This window comes from Myotis daubentonii, chromosome 4 (assembly GCF_963259705.1).
Source record: "Myotis daubentonii chromosome 4, mMyoDau2.1, whole genome shotgun sequence".
NCBI lineage: Eukaryota > Metazoa > Chordata > Mammalia > Chiroptera > Vespertilionidae > Myotis > Myotis daubentonii.
The window spans coordinates 88330772-88341501 of record NC_081843.1 but is presented as its reverse complement, the minus strand read 5'-3'; positions in this window follow the sequence as shown (position 1 = coordinate 88341501).

Below are 10730 nucleotides of genomic sequence, written 5' to 3'. Positions count from 1 at the left end.
AGACTCACAAGCTCTCTGAATCAAGATAAACAAGGGGCTTATGGAAAGTGCCTTGCCTCAAACTGACCAAGCAGAATGAGGAGGGTGGCCAGCCTTCAGCATGATCCCAAAGATCCAGCTTCTTGGCATCACGCCCTGTACAGCCCCTCCCACAGGTCACAAGGTGTGCCAACAGGATGCCCAGTAGTGATGGCATGTTGCTTCTGAGGCCAGTCACAGAAGACTCTGTGTCATGACCCTCACCTGTCCATCCGCTTCCAATGGCTCCCATTTCATACATTCCCAATTTGTGGCCCTATTCCTGGTCTGCAAGGCCCCAAGATCCATCCCTGCCCCTCCCTGATCTCATTTCCCACAACTCTCTCTTCTCCCTTCTCCCTTCCCTTCTTTTACCCTTTCCCTTCTCCTCCTCCTGCCTCTTCTGCTCACTGCACTTGCTCACTCTAACTCCCATAGCACATACCCCCACCCAGTTTCATACACTTATTGTCATTCTCCTGGAATATCAGCACCAGGAAGCTGAGGACCTAGCTTACCTGGCTCACTGCCATCTTCTGGGTGTCCAGAAACACACCTGACATGTGATTTTGCTTCAGTTAATATTTGTTAAATAAATGGAAAAAATGCATGCCTGGCAAGTCTACCTTTCGAAGCAAAGCTCCAGTGTTTATCACTTCCAGCCTACCTTGGTCAGTGGATTTCTTAGTCTGTGTAATTTTCACAGCTTGATTAATTGAAATTAGAACTAGGATAACAGAATTCTATCTCAATTAAAATACTTGAAATTAAAACTTTGCTTGGGGCTCCCCTTTTCCTGACACTCTACCTCCATACACTGCTGTGCTCCTCTGGGTCTAATCTTTCCAGCCCCAGGGACATGGCATGAGACTTAGTCATACCATGCTTCCTCCCCCAACACCGTCAGCTCTCCCATGCAGGCAGACACCTTATTTCTTCAGCACAGAAGTTATCCAACATTGGCCCATGGGCCACATGCTTTGTAAGTGCCGTTGACTGGGGCACAGCTGTACTAATACTTTGTCTGCTTTCATGCTACAGCAGCAAAGTGGAATGGTTGCAACAGGTCAGATCTGAGGCAAGTTTCAAAAAACTGAAAATTAAGTACTCTCTGGTCCTTTACAGAAAGTTTGCCAATCTCTGATGTAGCAACATTTAACAACATTCAGGTCTAAAGGGATAAACCTCCAACATGAGAAATGCTGTGATGAGCTAAGTCAATATAAGTAGGAAAGTTAAATGTACTAATATAGGATTCAACTATTCACTGAGTCCCACTGAAATAGATTTATTTAAAATTACAGAATATTGGAAAACAAGTCACACATAGAGTTTATTATTCCATGCTATCCATGTTGCAGAACCCAGAGTTGGAAATTTTAGCAGTTTCCATGTAATGCAGTTAATATTTACTAACTCTGTGCCCCAAACATTCTAAAATTTAAAAAAAAGCAATAACTTAGGAAATCACAAATAAATGATTGTGGAAAATTTTGTTGTAAATGTTGTTTCCTGATTAATGGATCTTTTAATATTTGTCATTGTATCACTGTCATATGACTTTAACTTGTCTTTAAAATGGATACATAGCCTGAGATAGTTTTTTTTTAGGGGTGATTTCTATTTGATACCAAGACTAAATGTATGTATTTACTATCCCATAAACGAAGGTAGGTCTCATGGGTCTTAAGAACAAAGTGGGAAAAGCAGGACCCTCTCTAACAAGTAGCCAGTTCCTTACATGGTGCACATTTCAGCATGGAGCCTTCCCAGAGTGCAGATCCTCTTACTGCACCCGGAGACTTGTCCAAGGTTGCACAGAGTAGTTTAGGTGGAGTGTAATCATTTATACAGAGTTGAAACTGAATTTATGCGAGGAACAAGAAGTGAATATCAAAGACAAGGTCATTAAAAATCATTAAAAACCATTAATTATGACCCTTGCCATTCCCAGGGCTCCAGACTTGAGAAGCTGGAGGAATTCCCGTGGGAGGTGGGGACTCTGCCAGAATTCATCCAGGTGCAGAGGCAGGGGAGCTAGTTACTTTGGAAGGTCTGGTTTGGCCACAGATGTGCAGCCCTGGGTCTTGGCAAGAGAAAGAGGGGTTCCAGAAAGCCTGGCCCCACCAAGGAGAGGGTGGGGTTGGGGCCAATTAGCTTATGTTTTCTGTTTACATGCATATTCAATGATCCAACTCAGAAGTTTTGTTGTATTCTCAAATTTTTGGGCATCACCCTCTAGAAAAAGTGAAGATATATCTGCCATTCCAAACATTTATTTTTAAGTTTCTCTTTTATATTTCTGCAAGAAACACATTAGCATTAAGGAACAACTATGTTATATCATGTTGAAGTATTATTTTGGGAGTTTGGTTAGCCTTGTAAAAAGATCATGAAAACATTTTTAAAAAGTGACTTCTAAAAATCACTGTGCATTTTCTATGAGCACAGTCACTGTGGCAGGATGTCGCTGATTTAATAAATACTGAGCACCTACTGTACACAGACTTGAGATACAGCAGTGAACAAAGCAGGTGCTTCCTTACACCTGCACTCATGGAGCTTGCTTTCTGTGTGTTTCATGCTGTTGAGGTAGCTTCAACTCCTGGCAACCCTGATGAGTGATGTTTACAATGTCCTGTCCTCAACAGCCCTGCATGGCTCCTGCAGACTCATGCCTGTGGTTTCTTTTATGGAGTCAATCATCTCATGTTCAGTCTTCCTCTCTCCCCGCTGCCTTCTATTTTTCCCAGCATTATTGCCATTCCCAATGAGCCCTGCCTTCTCATGATGTGTCCAAAGTAGGTCAGTGCCAGTTTTGTCACTTTTGCTTCCAGGGATGCTTCAGGCTCAATTTGCTCCAGGACCCACTGGCTTGTCTTTCTAGTGGTCCAGGGTCTCTGGAGAGCCCTCCTCCAACACTGTATTTCAAATGAATCATTTCTTTCCCCCATCAGCCCTCTTTATTTGTCTAGCTAGCTTTCACAGCTGTGTCCACATAAACTATTCACATAGAATTGGGAATATGAGGGTGAGTGATCTTAGACTTGGTCTCTAATGATAATTCAGTGTTCTTGGGGAATCTTTCTTAATTCTTCCATTTCTGCCCTTTCAAATCTCAGCGCTCTCTTGATTTCTTAGCTGAGTGTCCATTTGAATTGCTGGCTGGGCCAAGGTAGGCAAAATCTTTAAAAATTTCAATGTCTTCAGTGTCTATGTTAAAGTTGTGTATTTCTTCTGTAGTCACGATGTTTGTCTTCTTGATGCGCATATGCAGCCCTGTTTCCTTCTTTCACTTTCATTAGAAGTCTTTTTAAATACTGCTGCTTACTGCCAATAAGATGGTGTCATCTGCATATCTTAACTTAGCAATAGTTCTTACACCAATTTTCTCTCCTCCTTCCTCTGAGTCTAGCCCTGTTTCTCAAATGTTATGTTCTGCTTAAAGATTAAGCAAATAAGGAGATAAAATGCATCCTTTATCCATAGAAACCATTCTTTCTCTGCACATTCTGTCCTGGCAGTGGCTTCCTGTCCATAGTATAGGTCGTGCATCAGGACAATCAAGTGCTGAGGCACAGCCATTTCTTTCAGAGTGACCCAGAGCTTGTCATGATCCATGAGAAGGCCGTATGTGGTCTACACAACATAGATTAAGCTTCTTCTGAAATTCTTTGGAGCACATCAGTATCCAACAAATGTTTGCAATGTATCTTGAATGCCTCTTCCTTTTCTGAATCCAGTTTGCATTATAGTAAGAGAGAGAAGCAATCCTAGATAATAAAAGCCCAGGGACCGTAACAGCAGAACAACCAGAATGACCGCTCGACCAGTCACTATGAGGTGCACTGACCACCTCTCGGTTCCTTTCCCTGGCCGGCAGGCTCCAATCACCAATGGCAAACGAGGACCTGGGGTGGGTGGTGGGGGATGTGGGTGGTGCCAGGCCAAGGCCCCCACCCCTCCAGTAGCCCCACACACAGAGGGCAACCAGTGGTGGGAGGGAGGCTGGCAAGCGGGCAGGAACAGCCAACCTCTCGGTCCCTCCCCCAGCCGTCAGGCTCCCATTGCTGGATGGCAAATGGGGAACCACCGGGGTGGGTGGTGGTGGGGGATGGGGCCGGCTGCCAGCAGCTGGGGAACATGGCCCTGATCGCAGGCTAGGCCTAGGGGCTGTACCTGCACACGATTTCATGCGCCAGGCCTCTAGTACAAATATAAATCAGTAAACACACAGCATGTAATCTGGTGATAAATGCTATGGACAGGAAGGAAACCAAGAAAGATATGGACTCTCAGAGTGGGTGGCCAGGGCGGGCCTCACTGAAAAGAAACTTTTGAATGAGACCTGAAAGAGGGAGGGGTGAGCCACTCTTATCTCTGAAGAAGAAGCACCCCAGTTCAGTGGTAACCTCTGCATTTGCAAACACATTGTTTCTATGAAAGTGCACAATGGAGAATTGTGTTTGGGCTGATCATGAAATGTCCTTAAGTGCAGATATTGAAAACCTGTACCCTTACTTCTTTTAATAAAGAAACTTTTAAAAAAATTAATTATTGTTGAACTGTTTAGAGGTTTTCAAGTGATAAAGATCATAAGTGACTGGAACTCTAGGCATGGTCGATTCAAAGTTACACAACTTATTTACTTAGGCCTATCTGAGGCTGATTCAGTTTCCTGAATCAAGGATTATTTATTAGCAATAAATGTTGGGTGAATACTGAACTCCATGAATTGTATTTTTATGCTTATGAAGAGGTTGATAAGGTCATATATTAGTTATGGAATGGATATTATTAATTACTCACTAGGAACCACTATATAAAAGCTGAGAAAACAACATTTGAGTAGATTAAAAGCTGCCAGAAAAGTTCTGTTCTTCTTTACCTATTTCCAGAGGACCCCAAATCTTCTACATTGCACAGAAATCCAATTTTTCATAAAAAAATCTGTGGACTTTTGTACTTCATTAAATGATCTATATTTGAATGGGTGACATTAATGTTAAAGTAGTAGAGTTTTATTATTGCAAATGACTCCCAATTTATTCAGATTCTTTCTACTCAGAGACCAATCTCTGTAATGATCTAGCTTTCACAAATTTCATAAAAAACAGGACTGCACTTTAATTAAGGGCAATGTAAGAATTTTGATTAGAAACTCCCCATGCAGTGTACTCAAATGAAGATGCTGGTGCTAAAACATAAACTTAATATTTCAAAATATGGCTAAATATTATTATTTTTACATGGAACACATTCCACTTTAGGAAAGCAATTCTGTCTAGCAATTGAGTTGATAAACATGTTGATAAGCGGCTAACACTACTTGAGACATAAAATGTTGCATAGGAATTCAAGGATATCATGCTGCAGACAGAGAAATGGAGACAACAAACGTACAACTTAAAGTTCTGAGAGACTCTCAGCCCAAAGCCTAAAATTAGAATGCTTCATGCAAGTGGTACATGTTAGCATTTGGGATTAATATAGTTAATAGCATGAATTGGAGTGATTGGTAAGGCTGCATGCGCGCGTGTGTGTGTGTGTGTGTGTGTGTGTGTGCATCTCTGTATAATTTTATTATAAACATTATTACATGAGTAACCCAAAATGGCTTCTCACTGTAAAATATTTGCATAGTAATGAAAAAGAAAAAATGTTTAAAGTCATTGACCTATGTTTCCAATTTAAGGAGCTAAAAAAAGAAGTGCAAATTAGGTATAAATCAAGTAGCAGTAAAATGAATAATAGAACAGAAATGAATAAAATAGAAAACAAAAAACACTAGAAAAATTAACAAAGTACAATGTTAGTTATTTGAAAATATTCATCAAATTTATAATCTCTTAGTACAATTCATGAAGGAGCAGACAGACTATATATGCTGAAGACATTTAAGTGATATGTAATAGCTTTTTAGTATGTCCAAGATACGTGTAGGTATCTCTTCTTCCATGGCAATCAATTGAATAATATAAATAGATAAAATAGACTCATTCTGAAAAAAACACAACTTACCAAAACTTAATCAGGAGGAAATAGAAAACATGGATAGTCAAAGAGTCATTAGAGAAATTCAATTTTTAATGAAAATGTTCTCCAAAGAACAATCCAGATACACATTATGCCATTGGTAATTCCTACCCCAAATTGAAAGAAGAATCAGCACCCATTTTACACAAAGACTTTCAGAAAAGAGAGGGAGCCCTGGCTGGTGTGGCTCAGTTGGTTGACTGTTGTCCCATACACTGAAAGGTTGCTGGTTGATTTCTGATCAGGGCATAGACCCAGGTTGCAGATTTGATCCCATGTCGGGGCATGTGCGGGGGGCAAATGATTGATGTTTTTCTCTCTCCTTATCCATCCCTCTCACTCTAAAGTCAACAAAAACATATTTTAAAAAATAGTGGAGAAAGAAGAAGATGCTTCCCAACTCATTTGGTGAACCAATTAGCACCCCAACAACAATAACTGAGAAAGATTTTTCAAAAATAAAAAAGACAATATTTCTTATACAAGTAGACACAAATCCTTTATGAAGGGTTAGTAAATAGAATTCTACGATATATACGATATTTTGATAGGTTTTACCCCAGGAAAGTAAAGTTGATTTATATTTGAAAATCAATTGTTGTGATTCATCGCCTCATGAGGGTGATCTATCTACTCCACAAGCTACAGGCCACTCACAGCTACTGCTGGAATAGTGGGTGCACTTTAAAGCCATGAACACATTATGGATCCAATTGATTAGCAAGGAAGTTGTTGGTTTAGAGAAAAGAACCTATAAAAAATCTGTGGTATGGACAGATGATCAAAACACAAAGTACATACTTGGCACAGCAGATTCTAGTGTAACTGGCTAAGTAGGTTTTATAGATGTTAGTTTCATTGTTTTCAGAATGATATTTCTTTTGAATATGAATTCATTCCCTTGCTCCGTGTCACCACATGAATTTTGAACTGATATTTGGGATAATTCCAGCTCTTCTTGGTTTCTCTAATCCAGAGATGAATGTGACATTCTGAAGAAGTGAGGAGGGCCCAGCCTTGATTTACTCTTCCCCCTGTGGTTTAGAACTCAATTTTAGTGATGAAGTTGCTAAGGTAATGCCATTTACAATCAACACATGTCTTCTGGAATTGGATATAAAATGGCCCTCTTGCCATAACAACTTGGTAACTCCAAAAATATAAAATAAAATAGAATTTTAAAGTATGAAAACAAACATTTTAATGTATTTTTGGCTATATTGCTCCATAAGGTTTGGGAAGGTCTTATTTATTTGGGCAAGTGATATAAAAATTGGGCAAGATATCTTTGAACTATCAATGCCAGGATAGAATTAGAGAAGGCACAGTCGGGAATAGGTCAGATATGGGAAGCTAGAATGCAGAATTCCTGAACCAGGTTGTAAGGTTAGGATCTGGGGTCTGACCCAATACAAACTGAACCTGTATCAGGACAAGAAGATTTTCCAGATTCTCCACTCAAGAGTGGGATTGTGGCAAATTAGAATTGAGGACAAGGAACCTAATTTGAGAACTACCCACAGTTAGTTTAGGAGAATCACTTTTAGGAATAGTTTTAAATGGCACAAGTCTCTGGCAATGAGCATAGCCCTCAGTCTTGAGAGCACAATAGGAACGGCTTCAGCTTTGGTAAGTAGAGTCAGTGATTCTTAGTAAGAGCATCTAATTGCCCAGTGAAGTATGAGTGTGTGTGTATTTTAAAATGAATTATTCATCCACTGGTAATGACTATAACTAGGAAAAGGAAGTTCTGTTTGGTAATATTTATGTATTTCCATTAATAAGTTTGAAACACGATATAGTTTGACATAGAAAAAATAATTGGTTTATTATTAGATTCATAAATTTCCTTGTTTGATGTGTAGGAAATAAGTCTCTAAAGAACAGAGCAGTCATTTCTTTTCTAGAGATGGCAACGTAAGCCCAGATGTCCAACAGCCCTCTCCCCAAAACCAACAGTGATAATCAAAGGAAGCTAAAAATAGATTCCGTGCTGGAATCCAGGAAAGGCTATCATCAGAATGCCAGAGTTTAATGAATTTCTTGCATATAAAGTACAGATGGGCTAGATTAAAAGAAGCCGCAAGGACTCACACGTCCCCTTCCTAGAACACCCCTGCTTCTTGGCAGACCTCCTGCTTCTCTCTGAAATGAGTGTGTTAGAAGTGAAAGAAAAAGGATCCCTGTATTTGGACCCCAATCTCTTTTTGGGGGGAACAGGCCAACAGCATTCAGAAGTAGCTGTGCCAGAAGTTCCTCTGGAAAGAGAGGTGACATCAAGAAGAAATCTTAGTATAATTGGGCTTCTTCTGGCTGCAAATTTCCCCTGAGAAATTGAGGCCCTGTCAGCCTGGAGTGTCTCCTTCTTGATCCAATGGGTTGCTCTCAAACACAAAAGATAGAGAAGCCATACAGTAGAGTGGAGTTAGCCACACAAGGAACCTAGAGTAGAAGATTGGCTACATAGTGAACTAACTTGAGAACATCAGTCCCTGAAATAGTAGTTTCAGTAAACACAGAAAGAAAAAACAAAGAACCACTCCTCCAGGTTCCTTCCTATCTTCTTCGAGCATGGCCTCACCAGGCAGGAGCCTAAGCCTGCTCCTCCACCCCTCCAGGTGGGGAGGAAGGTCACTCCAGCAGCACACAGGGGACCTGTGTAGAAAACCAACTGTAATCATGCATAGCACAACATGCTTCTTTGTAAGCAGGAAAATTCAAGAAAACCAATGTAGAACCTACAAAAGCATCTAACTTGTTTTGAAAACAAGTATGTAAGCATAGCACTGAAAATAGAGAAAGAAAATATTTTTTTGGGAAAAAAAGCCTTTTGCTAAAGCGAGTACAAGTTATGTGTATTCAAAATTTTTTTTGTGCTCTCACTGAACGTGAAGAAAACGCAAACCATAAATTAAGAGATTAGTGATGAGAGATGAAGGTGTAGGGAAATCTGATGGGGTTCAGGAGAGAAGAAACAATCTTTTCAGGTGACTTAAAAGACATAAGGAGCAGAAAGGGTCAGAACTGATAACAAGCACTGAGTCAGGCTTTTCAAAGAGAAACTAAAAAAATATTTCCCAAAAAGCAAATAAATAGGAAAGGAGATGAATGTCACTGGAGAGAAAAAAGATAATAACAAAATAGATATTAAACAAAAAAATTCAATAAATTCCTGAAGAAGAAATAAATTAATATTCTCCTTCATTAATATTTTAAAGAAAATGCCAAACTTATTCTATTTTTCATATGATCTCATCACCTCTCTATTTAATAGCTGCAATTAATCTACATTTTTAGAGTATTAGAGTACTACTTACTGTCATCTAGACCTTATAACTATCTCTTTTTTCCCTCTGCATTTGGATATACTTTAAATGCTCACAAACACTGCTTATACAGAATGGCTTTCTTAATGTTGGCTTCCCAAAATGTATTTCCTAACAGTACTCAGGCAGGGCTCAGAGACTCATGCACCCTGAGTGCTTATATATAGGGAACCATTTTCAAACTGCTGTCATATTTAAGCATCAGTGTAGCTCAATGTCAAATCCTTGGCTAACTCATTTTCTTTGCATATTTAAAACATGCTCTATTATTTTCTAGCATAAGAAATTGCTATAAAAACTTCTCATGACAATCTGGCTTTTTAAAAATAAGTGACTTAATTATTTACTTGTATTTTCAAAGAGTTTTGTTGTTGTTGCTGTTTGTTTCTTGAGAGTCCAGTAGTTTTACATTAAAATGTTTCAGTGTTTCTCATTATGACTTTCTTTGTCTTTTGCCAACAAGTGTATCTTTTAAATATGCAGTTTAAAGATTTTTTTTCTTTTTTTAATTTTAGGTAAGTTTTCAGAAATTATAAGATTTAGTGTCTGTTGTGTCACATTGCTTTGTTGTCTTTTTCATGGGTTTCTATTATAAATATGTTAGACCTTCACTGGCCATTCTCTATTAATATCACCTTTAAATCCTTTTAAGCATTTTCTCATTTTTTTTTTTTACTTATTAATGTGTTCTTCATTTCTCCTTCTCTTGCTTTGTAGCCACTTTCTGTTATATTTATTAACCTTTGTGCTACTTCTAGTTTAGCCTACTTTTCAGGAATAATTTCTTTTTAAAAAAATCTTCTTTGAACTTTATCACCATATTTCTTTATTCATTTTGTGACTGTGAGCACTTATTAACATAGAAATGCAGCACAGTGATACCACATTGTCAGATGGTGGCCTCTCTGCTAACGATGCTGACTTCTACTTTATTAAACATAATCCATGTGCCATAATTAAGACTGATACAGCATTTACCACTTCTCCTGTTTCGCTCAAGTTCATCACATTACACTTAAGTATGAAATAATAAAAGGTTTTATTTGGAGAAGACACTAAGGAACTCCTTGACCACCAGTAGAAGCTATTTCTTTCACAGTCTCTAAATACTAAAACATGAAGTTATCTAAATTTATAAAGCTTAAATGTTAGAGCCCATATTGAAAATTTCTCCCAGGCCATTAAAAAAATGTTTATATTGATTTGAGCGAGGGTGAGAGAGAAAAAAAGAGATCCCTAAGAGAAACATCAGTCAGCTGCCTCCTGGATGCCCCCTACTGGTGATTGAGCAGGCAACCTGGGCATGAACCAGACCAGGAGTTGAACCCAAGATATTAGTGCGTGCGACAA